The sequence below is a fragment of the Equus caballus genome, chromosome 8 (genome assembly GCF_041296265.1).
Source record: "Equus caballus isolate H_3958 breed thoroughbred chromosome 8, TB-T2T, whole genome shotgun sequence".
Lineage (NCBI taxonomy): Eukaryota > Metazoa > Chordata > Mammalia > Perissodactyla > Equidae > Equus > Equus caballus.
In genome coordinates, this window is record NC_091691.1 from 31,175,226 (window position 1) to 31,190,704 (window position 15,479).

Genomic DNA, 15,479 nt, shown 5'->3' on the forward strand with positions numbered 1-15,479 from the left:
TCAGAGTCATATCAGGGCTGTTGCAGGAGCGATTGGGGAAGTCGTGTGCTCTTTCTTCAGAACATGTGAGGTTGGAGGTCCTGCATTGATGAGGTCACAGCCAGAGCGGATCCTGGGGCTGCCAGAACACCGTGTGGGGCCTGAGGTTGAAGCCCGCACAGAGGAGGGCAGAGGTAAGAGGGAGAGAGGGAATTCCTGACAGTGCCTTCAGAGACCGAAATGCAGCCACACCTAGAGCCAGCTAACATCTGTGGATTCCTCTGCTATGGGAGCCAACAAATTCCCTTTACACACCGATTAGAGTCAGGACTTCTGATGCTTTCATGGAAACTGTCAGCTGACGTGCTCTCCACCAACTGTGGATTATTCATCTAAGGATGCTGAGCATCTGTCACAATAGCTGCACCCCCCCATACATGGGACAGCACACGAGGACGCAACGAGTAAGAACAAAGTTACCAAGTGTCACTTACTCCAGCAAATCCCTTTATTTGTTAAAAACTAAAAAATTCCCAAACTTTAATACTTTGCCATTTATAAAAATTGCTTGTGAGGCCCCACAAAACAATAGTAACACAAGGGAGTGTTTTAGCCCCATGGATAAGAACAGCTGAACAGAACCCAGATCTCCTGGTGGCTCTGACACTGCTATGAGCTAGTGGCCCATCAGACGTCCTCGTCCCCCTCTTCCCAGTGAGAGAACCCCGACTTCGCTGACGGCAGCTGTGCCCCTAGGTAAAGGATTTCGAGCCCCCGCCTCCTTGCAGCCAGGCAGGGCCATATACCACGTCTGGGTGGAGCTGTGAGCAGGAAGCTTCTTCAGTGAAGAGTGGGTTCTTCAGGAAGTGTTATCAATGGGAGGGCCTTGTGCCACCTCCTCTATCCTGCTGGTTCTGACCCAGATCAATGAATGGCTGGTGGCCCAGGAGCTCCCTCGATGGTAATGAGGACACCACCACAACCCAGGAGTGGGGGACGGACTCCAGGTCCCTGACGACCGGGCCGTGCAATGTCCTTCCTGTGAGTTCATTTCTGCTTCAGGGAGCCCGCGCCCACTCCTCGTGCGTCCCACCAGGGAGCCTCCACCAGATGCCTGGGCTTAGTCAGCTGGAGAGGAGCCATGCGGCACCTGCAGGGGCTTCTGGATGGAGACGGTCCCCAGAGAGAAGAGGGTCACCACTGTGACTTGAAAGGGCAGCAACAGCAACTGTTAGACCGCTGGTTTAACCAAACACCACAAGCTGCATCATTGAACCAGGGGCCGTCAGATGGGGTCTCCTCCCTTCCCTGGAAAGGGGACCACTGAGCTCGTGCAGTGGGTGGGCCCTCATGGTGGTCTCTGCCTTGTGAAGGTGGAGGCTACATTCACCTCTATTGCACTTCAAATAGAGCTTGAAATGTGCCCAATTGAGGAAATATTTACACGTGATCAAGGAAATGTCACAGAAAAACCTATTCAATTACAGAAAATGGCCCTGTCCTTGGAACTGAACCCAGATGGGAGGGCAGGCCCAGCACGACGAAGCCATACACAGAGTCTCCCCCGGCTCGAGGGTCCTGAAACTCTTTCTTCCCTGCCTCTGAAGTCAGGTCCTCAGGGGATGTGCTTCCTTCCCTCGGGATGGAATCCTTGATGAGAGATCAGGAGAGAAAGAGTTATGGGAGATGAAGCAGCAAATCCCCCTCCTGAAACAGCCCTGTTCCCTGAGTGCCCAGCACACGTGCACAGACTGCGCGGGAGCTCTCTGGGGGGAGCCTGCCAGGCAAGGGCTGAGGGGCAATAGTGAGGATGGGAAGGGGGTGTGTGCCCAGCGTCAGGTGGTGGGGAGGGGAGAGAAGAGACACCTGTCCAGGAGGAAGCCCTTCCCCCCCGGCCTGTGCCCAATACCCGAGTTTGCTCAGGAAAAGGCCCTGTGTCCTTCGCAAGACCTGCCGGGTGTCATGGAGGCACAGCTCCCCTCTGGGTGTGCCTGGAACACCAAAAGCCTAGTTTATGCCCGCGGAATTGTCCACATCTCCACTTGCGTGGCTCCAGACCTGGGAACGTGTCAGCTGGCCAACACCGCCTCTCTGTGTCTACAGGACCGGGGGCAGCTCTGGTCAGGAACCCACAGCGAGGGGAGACACAAGGTGGACAAGACCTGAGGTGCATCTGGGAGGAACGGCGCAGGACTCCCATGAGGGATCCCCCAGGACCCCACTGGAGCCCGACATGGCCAGAGCAGACAAGAGGGGACGGAGGAGGCACGCACCAAGACCCCAGGAGGTGACCGGGAGGGAGGACATGCTAGCTGTGGAGGGAATTCCTTTGAGGGAGAGCACCAGCCCAAACTCAGGGGTTGAGATCTAATGCACATTATATCTCCTAAAACCTGATCTAACTTCTCTTTTAGCCCCGTGTAGCAGGAGCAGGGCCTCTGTGTCCTGCTCCTCCCCCTGAATCCATGACCGCACAACCTCACTCTCACAAAGCAGGAAAGTGAGGCCCAGCGCGCACAGGGGATGAGGGCGCTTGGCTCAGGCTCTCTGACCCTAAAGGCACTGATGTGCCACTTCCCTCACAGGATGAGAAGGAGGGACTGGACGTGTGGGTCCATCGGTCCGTGTGGATAAGTGACCAGGGCTCCTGGAGAAATATGATTCGAGGCCTGGGGCAGAAACACACAAGGGGAGCCGGGAGCTCCTGGTGCTGCCAGAGATTAGGGATGTGTGAACACACGCACACAGGTCTGCACACACACACGGACACAATGATAGGACAGGACAAATGGACCACCTAAAAGAGCCCCCCATGGCTGAACTGGAACAATTTAAGCAACAAAATAACTAAAGTAGTGTTGCCTATAACTCAAAGTGTGAGATAAACAGCCGTGAATTTACACTGATATTGAATAGCTAAATAAGTGGTGGAGGGTGTTCAAATCTCCAGTGCAGAAGAGTTCCCAAGCAGGTGAAGCGTGACTCCCCACGCGACTGTGTGGCTGCCTCCTAAGAGGACAGCGTGGGGATAGCAGCTGTCCAGAGGAGGACCCGACCAGCACGCCGCGGCTGGTGATCAAGGTCAACACCAACACTGATGAGTCATGTTGACTGTGGACACCCTGGGGAGGGTGGGCGAGAAGGACACCGTTTACCCATCGCCCCACACTCATCACGAGAGAAACACCAGACAGATCCCAGTGGAGGGACATCCTGCCAACACCTGGCCAGAGTCCCCACAGCTGTGCAGGCCTCAGAAACGAGGCAAGTCAGAGGAACCACCACAGCCCAGAGGAGCCGAGGAAGACACAACAACTGAACGCAGCGTGGCCCCTGGATGGGATCCTGGGACAGAAAAGGGACATTAGAAAAAGAAAAAAAAAGAAAAAGGACATTAGGGGAAACTGAGGAAATCTGATAAAGAATGGACTTTGGTTAATAATAACGTGTCAACTTTGGTTTGCTAATGGTGACAGATGTAAGGTGTCAATAATTGCAGAAGCTGGGTTTGGAGTGTATGGGAACCCTCTGCCCCGCTCTGCGATAACCCCATACATCTAAAACTAAAAGCTCATTAAAGTTGTGTGAATATAAACAGGGTAGGCATTGGGGTGTGGAATCAAAAGCACAAACCTCTGACCCTCGAGTTTCATTTCCAGCGTGAAGCTGGACACTGAGGTGAGAGACCTGATCACGTCCCCAGGCCACCCAGACGCCCTCTCCCCGTATAGTATACTTGCATGGTAGGTGAGGTTTTCTTTACTTCCTCCCCAAATTAAGATTCAGGCAACGGTAAAAAGTGTAGAGTATAAGATGAGATCTGGGGGGAGCTGCTGCTTTGTTCCTTTGGCTACAAAGTCTCCTGTCGGCCTCAGCACAGTTAGTCCGAACGGGAGCAAGTTGATACGTAGATATGTATGTCTATATATATCGTTTTTCCACAAATGGCACGACAAGTGCATTTTTCTATTACACGACCTTCCTTTTTTCAATGAACAAATGTCTCAAAGCTTCTTTCAAATGGTCACAATGACAGCCTCGTTATCGTTAGCGGTTGCAGAGCGCGCTGTCGTACGGCTGCCCCACGATGCACTTAAGCTCTTCCCTGTCAGCAGACATCCATCTCAGTCTTTTGTTACGATAAATAAGCAGGCAATGAATATCCTCGCACAGACGTCCTTGTGCAGGTTACAGTGTTATTTTTAATGCCTGCTCAGAATGCTCTGAGAATATTGCACAATAATTTATTTAATGGATCCCTATTTTTAAACATTTAGATTGTCTCCAATTTCTCCACCATTATAAACAACACTGCTATGATCATAAATCTTGGCACACACCCCTGATTATTTCCCTGAGATGAATTTCTAGAAAGAAGTGCTGGGTAAACACATTTTAACCTTAAAGCTGCTTCAACGCATTTCACTAGGGCTGCATCAGGGCTGCCCTGCCTGGTGGTGCAGGTTGTGCACTGCTCAGGATGCCCAAGAGAGGGCAGGAGGAGGTTGAGGAGGAGCCCACAATCCAGCCACCAGGTGTACAGGTGTCCCCTGGAGCAGGTGCCTTTTCCGATTTGCACGAAGGCACTGGAGATGCTAGTAGGGCTCTGGCTGAGTTGTCAGAGGAAGAGTCTGAGGTCAGGGGAGGCCCCTGAGTGAAACCACCCACCTTGCGAACCAGAGAGCCAAGGAATGGGTCAGCCCCAAAGACTGTCCAGTCTCATTCAGGTGACCCCATGAATCACCCCGGGTGAGGGGCAGAGCAGTCTTCCTTCTATTGCCATTCCCTGGGACCATCCACCAAGAGCGGGCACAGAGTCCCCCTCTGGTCACCAGCTGAGTGATACTCATCGGGGTCCAGAGGGCTTGCCCAGCCCCGTAAACCAGCCCGTGTGGACCATCCACATCCCATGGCCCTGGGAGCCTGTGAATCCCAGCATGCAGGGTGGGCTCCGGGACAGCCAGAGGGACGGTCGTGGGGACAGACGAGGTCCGTGGGCCAGCACAGGCGGGACATGGGCGTCCCAGCAGAGGGATGTGGAGGACAGACACGGCACCGAAGGAGCAGCCTCAGCCGGCAGGAGCTCACAGTCCCCGTCAGGGCTCAGCAGACACAATCCTCATGAAGACTCAGGTCCCCAGGCTCAGGAGTGGCTCCGCTGCCACGGCCGGGCCCTGCGGCTTGCACAGAGAGGACTTTCCTCCTGGTTAGCCCAGCAGCTCCAGCGCCTCTGCCGCAGGGGCGGCTGTTTCAGCTAAATTCTCCCGACGTTTTCACAATTACACTTTATTGTGAAATCCTGGCGAAGCTGGAGCCTCGGCCCACAATAAATGACAGTGGTCACCTCCAATCAGCAGAGAGATCTGAGTGATGGAGACGCACGTAGAGTAATTCTCTTCCACGAGAAGGTTCCAAGACAGAGGTTTAGCCCCATCTGAATGGAAACAGCCAAGATCTCCCAGGCCCCTGGAATGAGCCTCGCGATGGGGAGTCAGAACCATCTTCACTGGAGAGACAGCACTGGGAGTCTGGGAGCTTCCAGCCCCCTTGGTTTGGGGAGTTGACACACTCATCTTGTGCAATTTCAAATCCCCGTTTGGGTACAAAGTGTCTCTTTTGAGATGATGGGCTTTTAATGATCATCCTTGGCCCTATCAGCTCAGTGACTAATTCTATGAGAGAGAGACAGACAGAGAGACAGAGAGACAGCGAGACAGAGACAGAGACAGAGACAGAGACAGAGGGATGGGGAGAGAGAGAGACAGAGACAAAGACAGTGAGGCAGAGAGGAAACAGCCTCAGGACTGTCTTCTGGGAGGCTCAGGGTGGACCTGACGGGACCCTACTTTCTAGTCCTGTGAGGTGGAGTCTGCGCAGGGGGTTGACTTTGCATTTTCCTCTTTCCTTCCTCTGCAAAGAGACATGGAACCAGCGCCAGAGAGATGTGAGGAGAGCAAGAGGAAGAGACAGCAAGTGTCTGCTCTAGTGACATGAAGCACCGGCTCCACGGGGCACGTCTGCATGACAGTGTCAGACCCACTCCAGAGAGGCCAAAGGAGAAGCACCTGTGGGGGGGCCTGGGACGCAGCTGCCACCACCCTCCCACCCTCCCCAGCACGTGGCTCTGAGCTGAAGCAATGGTTGCAGTGTTGAAACACTCGAAATGAGTCTCCAGCAGTTGGTGATTAGGGACTGCGCCACGCCCCATAAATGCCCTGTACCTGGCCCTCTCCCAGGCTCCCCAGCAGATCCCTCAGGACGAGGTGACTATGGGGCTATCACCTAGCAGGCTGAGTGAGGGGAAGGGCAGGGAAAGGGACACCCTGAGTCCACAGGGACAGCTGGTCCTCTGCCCCAGGACAGTGTCTCCATGACAGAATCACAGCCCAAAGGACCAGATATTTCAGTTCTTTGAGAGAAGTTTTTAAATATCTAAATATGGCTTCAGCTTTCTGCAAAGCCCTCTGTGGACTAAACTCGACCCCTCCCAGACTGAACATCGACGGCGGGCAGCGGGAGAGACGGCACGTAGACGTTTGTACTCCAATGTCCACCTCTGTCCGCATCCACAAAGTCCCGCAAACCATTTTCAGAGGTTGCACAGGCCCCCCGAATCCATGAATTTTCGTTTATTTCGTGCCTGGGGATGCTGACCTGCAGGCTGGGTGGAGCCCAGGCATTTGGGGACATTGACCAAGGGTGCTCAGGTGGGTTTTGTCCCAGTGGCACACCACTTGCTCAGACGACCCTGGCTTAGGTTTCCCAGGGACGGGGGTAGGGCTGTGTGAGCCCCGGAGACAAGGTTTATCGAGCACATCGACAGAGTAACTGATCCCCGTGACATGACGTTTACCTCTCCGGGAACAAGGCATTTCCCTGGGCACAGGAAACGCCATCAACCAGCCATCATTTATATGCTAACCAGCCCCTCCTGCCCGCACCCCTCCCTGCTGCGTCTGGTTCCAGCGCTTGAAGCCACGAGGCAGCATTGCCAGAAGCCCTCCGAGGTCAGATTTTCCTGATTCAGCCCAACCCCCATCCCAACCGTTTCCCACCCGAGGTCAGCCTGGCCAAGTGCCCGAGTCGCACAGCTGGCTCCCAGGCTCTCAGGCCGGAGGACGATGGTCCCCACTGACCCCACCCGCCCCCAGGCTGTGGGAAGTTGGAACCAGGAGGCAGAATAGGACTGAGCATCCATGCACGTGGTGGCCCCTGTAGCCCTCTCTGGATGAAGGCCTCTGTTGGATCGCCTCTGGCAGTTACAGCGACTCTGTCCCCAAGGGCTCCGCTAACACCATGACGGCACAGCCCTGCCAGGGGAGGAAGAGCACAGCAGGGCCCGTAGCACAGAGTGTTCCCGTGCGTTCAGAGGAATCAGGGATCTCAGTTTAGAGAGAGCCGTGCACTCGAATGCAGACAAGATGCAGAGGACGTACCACCCAGGGAGCGGGCCCGCTGGGGAGGACATTTCTCTCCCCATGTGGAGGCTGCCCATGGTGGGGGTGGAACACTCCCGGCCCCACAGCATCGCATTCCTACGAAGGCGCCCTTCTCAAGGATGCCTGAGGGCACGGGCAGAGAGGCAGACCCCAGGCTTTCCCAGGTCCCCCTGCCAGAGCTGCTTCATTGCCATATTATTCTGCTGCATTGACATATTATTCAAATCTCATTTAAAAGCGGAGATTACAAAGTGGTGGGCTGATGGAAGGGTGTTTTACTTGGCCTGCTTATTGCAACTTAAAAAGAAAGGGTAGGGAGAGTTCACATAAAAATCCAGACTTTCAGGTTCTTGTGGGCGCCCCTGGGCTGGGGTCACAGCAGGGCACAGTGAGTGTCCCCTTCCAGTGTTGTGGCATCCTCATTCGTGTTCCATGCCCGCCCCATAGGCAACCGCATTTAGTACTCCTGATTGAGAGCAAAAGGCTATTTGGGGACTCTCAAAGAATCAGGTTGTTTTAAGGACTCTGTGGCTTAGAAAAGGAGATTTAATGCAGGGAGGGCAGCGAGACGATGACTCAGTTGCCAAGACACCTGTTCCTTCTGGAGGGAAACTGCTCGACAGGTGGGCTCCGCGCTCAGGGAAAGAACAGTCTCCACAGGCCGCCCCTTTACTCCTGCCTCTGGTTTGGAGAAGAGTCCCGGTGTCGGCCGTGGTCGTTGGAGGACGCCCCTGGGTAAGGGGAATTGGAGGCCATTGTTTCAACTTGGTTCTTTTCAGGCTCATTTGACAGACACAAAGGACGTAACTTGGCAACAACAGAAAATACTCAACGCTCTCACACCTGCTTCACAAGTTGCTGGTGCTCCACCACACGCCGAAATGACTACACGTGCCCCTAAATTAAATTCCCAACAGCACAGAAGGCCGACGCTTTCTGCAGCAGCAAAGAACACGCACTAAATACGTTTACAGACTCGCCTCTACAGCGACCCTTGGCCTCCCCCATCCCTGGGCCTGGTTCCCGGTCTCTCTATCACCTGTGCCTCCACAGCTCAGATGATGATGTTGGCCCCACTGACCACCAACTGAGTCCCCTGGGTGTGGCTCCCACAGGTCATTGGGAAGTGCCTGATGACAAAACACCCTGGTCCAGGTCACCACACCTCCCGTGGAAAGGTTTGGCAGTTATCTACTCCAGCTGAATATATGCAAGCCCAGAATCCATCCGTCTACCCCTAGGTAGACACCAGTGCGAAAACGTGTAAGCATGTGCACCAAAAGGCACACGCTCATGGTCACGGCAGCACTATCTACAATAGCCCCAAACTAAAACTACTGAAATGCCCAGAAACAGTAGAATGGATCAATAAATGGTAGTATTATAGCAATGGGATATTATTCAGCATTGAGAAGGAATAAAGTAGGAATAACACACCACGATGGATGACTCTTGAAAACATAATGAGTAAGACACCAGATAGAGAAGAGTACATACTATATAATCCATTTATCTAAAATATAAAAACAGGCAAAATTTATCTACCGTGATAAAAGTCAGAGTAACAGCTACCTTTAAGAAGGACATGAATCAGCATGTCAGGACAGACAGAAAAGACTGTAAGTTTTAAATGGGCAAAAGATTTTAACACATACTTCCTCAAAGAGTATATGTGACCAGGGGCCGGTCACCTGACATGGGGCGGGCCCCGTGTCATAGGGTTTAAGTTCGCCACTCTGCCTTGGCAGCCCGGGGTTTGCTGATTTGGATCCCGGGTGCGGACCTACACACTGCTCATCAAGCCATGCTGTGGCAGGCGTCTCACACATAAAGTAGAGGAGGATAGGCACAGATGTTAGCTCAGGGCCAGTCTTCCTCAGCAAAAAGGGGAGGATTGGCGGCAGACGTTAGCTCAGAGCTAACCTTCCTCAAAAAAAAAGAATATATCTGAATGGCTAGTAAGCACGTGAAAAGATGCTCAACACAGTCACTGGGGAAATGCAAACTAAAACCACGATGAGCTCCACATCCACTAAATGGCTAAAATCAAGAGTTGACCATACCAAGTGCTTGTGGGCATGTAAAATGTTCCAGCCATTTGCAAAACAGTTTGGCAGTTCCTCAAAAAAGTTAAATATAGAGTTACCATATGTATCAATTTCCTAGTGCTGCTATAAAAAACGACCACAAACTGAGTGGTTTAAAACAACCCAAATTTATTTTCTTACATTCTGAGGTCAGAAGTCCAAAGCGAGGCTGAAAGGGCGCACGGCAGCGTGTGAGCAGGGTGGTTGCATCTGGAGGCTCTTTCAGCTTCTGAAGGTACCAGCTTCATCACTCCAGTCTGCTCCCATGTTCACATGGCCTTCTCCCCTGACTCGGCAGCTCCCACCGCCCGCTGATAAGAGCCCACCCAGGTCATCCAGGACGATCTCCCATCTCAGGATCCTCAACTTAACCACATCTGTGAAGTCCCCTTGGCCAAATGAGGCTATGTTCACAGTGACTGCTTGCATATTAATTCACTGACATGTCTAACAGGAAGGATGAAGTGGAAGTTCAAGACTACAGAAGACAGGAGACAGCCGATGATCAATCGTGGATGGATTGTACACATGTAACCACTTTCCTTCTTAACTCCCACAGAGCAAGGACCTCAGGCTCAGGTAACGTCTGGTCCCAAATTTATCATGACAGCTCGACTGAGATAAAATAGTTCATGAACGGTACTTCTGAGTTAAACCAGAATACAACGCCAATTGGTGAGTGAAACGATAACCGGGAACAATCTGGTGCAGAGTAAAATATACGTCCTCCTATTTTTAAATGGTGAAGCTGTGCAGTTGGTGAATGAGAAGACCACGGCCTCGGGTATGATGCGGCTGAGTCTACAACAAGGCCCAAAGATCTCTGTCCAGGGCACTGCTCTCGGGAATGGAGACTGCCGCCGGTGCATCTGGTCAAGGGGCGGCCCCAGCGGGAGGGAGCATGAAGCTGCTTCCGGAATGGCTTCACCACAACTGTTCACAGGCTTTCACTCTGAAAACTAGATTGCAGAGAAACTTAGGAGAAAGGCTAGATGAAGAGATGTATTAGACATGAAATAGGCCAGGAAAAAAGGAAAAATTGGAGATTCCACTGCTTATCCTGTTATTTTATTTTTATGGTTGTTTCTGAACCTAAAAAATAGTCTGGGTGGGGGCCGGCCCAGTGGCGCAGCAGTTAAGCTCACACGTTCCGCTTCAGTGGCCCGGGTTCGCCAGTTCACCACTTGTCAAGCCATGCTGTGGTGGTCGTCCCACATAAAAAGTAGAGGGAGATGGGCACAGATGTTAGCTCAGGGCCAGTCTTCCTCAGCAAAAAGAGGAGGATTGGCAGCAGATGTTAGCTCAGGCTAATCGTCCTCAAAAAAAAAAGAAAAATAGTACTGGGTGGAGACAGAAAAAGGAAAAATAAGAGATGTTTGTCTGGACTTTGGGCTTTTGTTGTTGCTATTATTCTTTTGCTGAAAGACTGCTTTCTTTTCCTGAGGTTTCAAAGCTTCTGGAAATAAAACAGGAGTGAGGAGGAAGATGAAGAATCAATTGTTAAGGGTTGAATGTATGAGCTATCTTTTGTCTTTACAACAAAAACAAATTCCCTTTACCAACTGACACACACACTACTGTCGTTGGCGCAACTCTGTCCTTTTCATTTTCATACGTGGCTGTTAAAATACCGAGTGAAGAAGTCGAGCCTGGGTCACACTGCAGCCAAGAAGCTCTCATGTCGAGAACATAACGGCAGAGGGGGGCTGACAGGGTTGTGCAAACGGTGCACAGTATGACCAAGTGTCCTCCTAAGAAAGTCCCCCTTAGAACATGCTTGAACAGAACAGATTTATTCTTTAGATGTCTGTCTCCCCAGCTTCACTAGGAGCCTCTCAACGACAGGGACTACCAACTCTCTCATTTCGGTGCTGAGCACAGCACGCTTGGCCGTGCAAGACAGCCGCCTCGGTGGACAGGAGCCCAGGCTCTGGGGTCAGGCGGCCAAGGATCTGTGACCTTGGACAAGTTAATGGACATCTCCATGTGAGACTGAGATCACATGGCTCCTTCTTCATGAAAGGGCCATTAAAAAACAAAATTCAACTGAGCAAATTTTAAAGATCTTATTGGCTTTACTCAACAGTTCATGAACTGGGCAGCACCCAACCTGCTAGACAGAAAGGAGCTCTGAGGAGCTGGACAAAATGAAATACTTACAGGCAGGAGGAAGCAGGAGCACAGAAGTCATACTAGGCAAAAAAGTGGGTGCATTACTGCAAGGTTACTTTCCTTTAGGGGATGGCAGGGGCCTGTCAGGCAGGTCACCTAGCGGATGCTGATCAGAGGATTCCTGACTCACTGGTTTAAGATTCCATTTCTGGGAGGGCCAAAACTGTAATTAAGCCAGGTCTTGGTTTGGTGACAATGGGGCTTAGCATGAGGGACTCCCTTTGGGGCCTGCTGTCTTGTTTGAACAGGGCCTGATGGGGACTAAACGGGTGATACAGTGCTCAGGAGGGTGCTGACCTGTCCACACATCCAGTCCCCCTTCTGCTCCATGTCACAAGGGGCTCAGCCTCCAGGCACCCTTGCCAGCTGGCTTCTGCCTCTGTCCAGCCCACGTTGGCACTGTCTGGGTGTTGGAGGGTGGGAGGAGGGGAGACACCAAGTATTTCTGTTTCAGAAGTCATCTCATCTGCTGCATTTCCTGTAGCTTCTTCCTGGTTCCACCTCTCTCAGGAGCCCTCCCTCCACAATTCCAGCATCCAGCTCTGGGAGGTACCCCACCCCAGCTCTGAGAGCACCACCTCAACCTGCTCCTCCAGCCCCAAGGGTGGTCGGGGCTTCCGGCTATTGTTGGTCTCAGGTTGCCTCGCCTAGTTCCATCTTCAGCAATTCCTAAGTCCTTATTACTAGGTCAGGGCATTAACCTTTTCTCCTGACTGATAAAGTGCTCAATAATATGAGCTATTATTTTTAATCATTTTCAGATTTTATGCACTTTTGCAGTAATTATGTGTTCCCATGCCCCCCCACCATGTGACTATGTATTCAGAGTAAAAATAATGTGGGGCCAGCCCTGTGACATAGTGATTAAGTTCAGCGCATTCCACTTTGGTGGCCTGGGTTCACAGGTTCGGACCCCGGGCGTGGACCTACACAACTCATCAGCCATGCTGTGGACGTGTCCCACATACAAAATAGAGGAAGACTGGCATGAATGTTAGCTCAGGGCGAATCTTCCTCAGCAAAAAAAAAAAAAAGTCAGAATAATGTAAATGTAGCAGCTATTGCCAGTTGGTCCACCCAATGCCCATTTGCCCCTTCTCTGTTAGCAGGAGAATCTTTATTTAAGGAGACAATGTGTCTCACTAAAAATATGGTACTCTCCAGTCTGTCTGGCTGCTAGGGGCTGCTGTGTTATTTGCCACTGAACAAATTCCCAACTGACAGACAAGGCGTTGTCATTCATTTTTGTCCACCTGGGGATGCAGTTTTCTATCACCCTTGAGTTCACAATCCTGTGAGATGCACTCAAGCCCTTGGTCATAACTCTCTGCCTCCCCCTCCACAACAGGTAATTGTCTCTCATATTCACATTGCTTTGCTTGTTTCTAAACTTTTACCACCTATGTGTGCATCCTGAACACTGTAGCTTAATTTTGCCTGTTTGATTTTTATGATTGCAATTTTAAGAGCACAAAAGTACTGTTCACACTTTTCTCTTGCTTCCTTTGCTCAAAACTGTATACAAGATTCACCCATGCTCCTGCTTGCATGTAGCTGCAGCTCATTCATTTTCATTGTATTATATCCCATTGCGTATATAAATACACTGCAATTTATCTATCCATTCTACTGCTGATGGACACTTGGGTTGTTTCCAGTTTGGGGCCGTTCAATTAATGATGTTACCAACACTTGTGTCCAGGTCTCCTGCTGCACTTGGACTCACACTAGGGCATCTGTCCACCAGGGGCAAGTGGAATTGCTGGGTATTGTGTAATCACGTTGAACTTCACTAGACAAACAGTTTTCCAAAGTGTTTGCACCACCAAATAAACTAACTAAATAAAGAGAATAAGAAATAAAACAAACCAAAAAAGTGGTTGTACCAATTTACACTCCACTAGGAGTTTATGAGGGAGCACGCTACCCCACATCCTTACCCACTCTTATGAATGTCAGACTTCTATTTGTGCCCATTTTTCTGGTGTCACTTGGTAGCTCATTGCAGTTTTGATTTGCATTTCCCTGGCAACTAATGAGATTAGACTACTTTCCATGTTTATTGTCATCTACATATGCTTTTTTATAAAAACCTGTTTATCATTACCCATTTTTTAATTAATCTTTTTCTTGTTAATTCATACAAGTTCTTTGCATATTCTGGATGGCTGACTTTTGTGAACTGATATATTTTCTCCCACTCTGTAGCTTTCTTATCTACTCTTTTCTATGGAGTATTTTGATTAACAACAAAAAGTCCTAAACAAAACGTTAGCAAAGCAAATCTAGCAATGTATATAAAGAATAAAATATCATGACCAATTTAGGATTATCTGAAAAAATTCAAGGTTACTTTAACATTAGAAAAATGTTACATATTTTCCCTTCCTTTCATGCTTTCATGCTGGTTATGCACCTCTACGTTGATTTCATGACCACTAGTGGACTGCAACCCAGTTCAAAAACTACTGAGCTGGGGGCCAACCTGGTGGCAGAGCGGTTAAGTTTGCATGCGCTCCGCTTCAGCAGCCCGGGGTTTGCGGGTTCAGATCCCGAGCAAGGATCTACATACCACTTACCACGCCATGCTGTGGCCAGCATCCCACATACAAAGGAGAGGAAGATGGGCACGGATGTTAGCTCAGGGCCAGTCTTCCTCAGCAAAAAGAGGAGAATTGGTGGCGGATGTTAGCTCAGGGCTAATCTTCCTCAAAAATAATAAAATAATAATAATAATAATTTTAAAAAAAAAACCCTGAGCTAGTTCACCACCTGGCTCTCCCTCCCCACCTCCTATTACTTCTTCCAACACCCCTGAATGGTCCCCACTGCCCAATTCAGTCCACCTTCGTCCCCAAACCTACACGATCTCGCCCTGCTTTCCAGCCTCCCTTCTTGCTACCACTCCCTGCTCTGCCGCATTCTGTGCTACAGTCATACTGAGCTGCATTTACCACTCCTTGAAAATGCTCTACTTTATCTCACCTCTAGGACTCTGCCTGGAGCTCAGTCCACCTCCGGCCTGGCCGTCTCCCACGCCCTCCCCGGCTGCTTAGACACTTTAGCCAGTCATCCATCCACCATCTGCAGGTCAGGTTACTCCTTCCTTTATCCTCCCATTGCTTTGGCCTAAAAACGCACTCGGGCCAGAACAATGGGCATCCTTGAGCAGGGGCTCTAAGATCTCTATCACCTTTCTAAAGGAAATAGTATTGTCCTATGTCCATTTTACAGATGAGAAGACGGAGGCTCAGAAAGAGAACAGGACTAACTCAAAGTTCCACTGGAATTGAAATCAGTTAGGAATGCAACCCAGGTCTTCTAAGTCCCAAGCCAGGCTGAAGACACCATCTGCACAGGGTCCGAAGGTTGTTCTTCCAGAATCCCCTCTGAGGAGGTCAAAGCAGCAGCAGACTTTGGCTAGGAGTGTTCAGCCTTACCCCACTCCCTGAACTCAAGGGAAAGCTCGAAGTGAGCCCAGTACCCCAAAAGACCAGCACAGGCCTGGGGGCAATGAAGGTCAGACTCATCAAGTAAGCAAGAGATATGGCACATCCCCATCGGTGGAAGCAGGCCTGCCTCGCAGAGCCAGATAGGAAGATGGCCTGGGCATGCTCAGCTGCTGGCCCACTCCTTCTACACACAGGAATCAACATTTGGCCCACCGTGTGTGCTGGGAGCTATTCCAGGCATTAGGGATGCTCAGGGGAACCCGACAACACCCCTCCCCTCCTGAAGCTAATCCTAGTGTGGTGCTGCACATAGGATGTGTTGCGAGGTGGTGGTGGGTGCTTCAAAGACA

The 15,479-nt window shown here is 50.9% G+C and overlaps 1 long non-coding RNA gene across 1 annotated transcript; it reads right to left on the reverse strand.

Annotated features, from left to right (window-relative positions):
* Nucleotides 1-9,617: 9,617 nt before the first annotated feature.
* Nucleotides 9,618-14,376, reverse strand: LOC138915230 (uncharacterized). The gene is made up of 3 exons (XR_011420886.1): nt 14,257-14,376; nt 11,975-12,080; nt 9,618-10,961 (listed from the first exon to the last, which is right to left on the reverse strand). It is a non-coding gene; the product is annotated as an uncharacterized lncRNA (long non-coding RNA).
* Between the last annotated feature and the right edge of the window lie 1,103 nt (nt 14,377-15,479).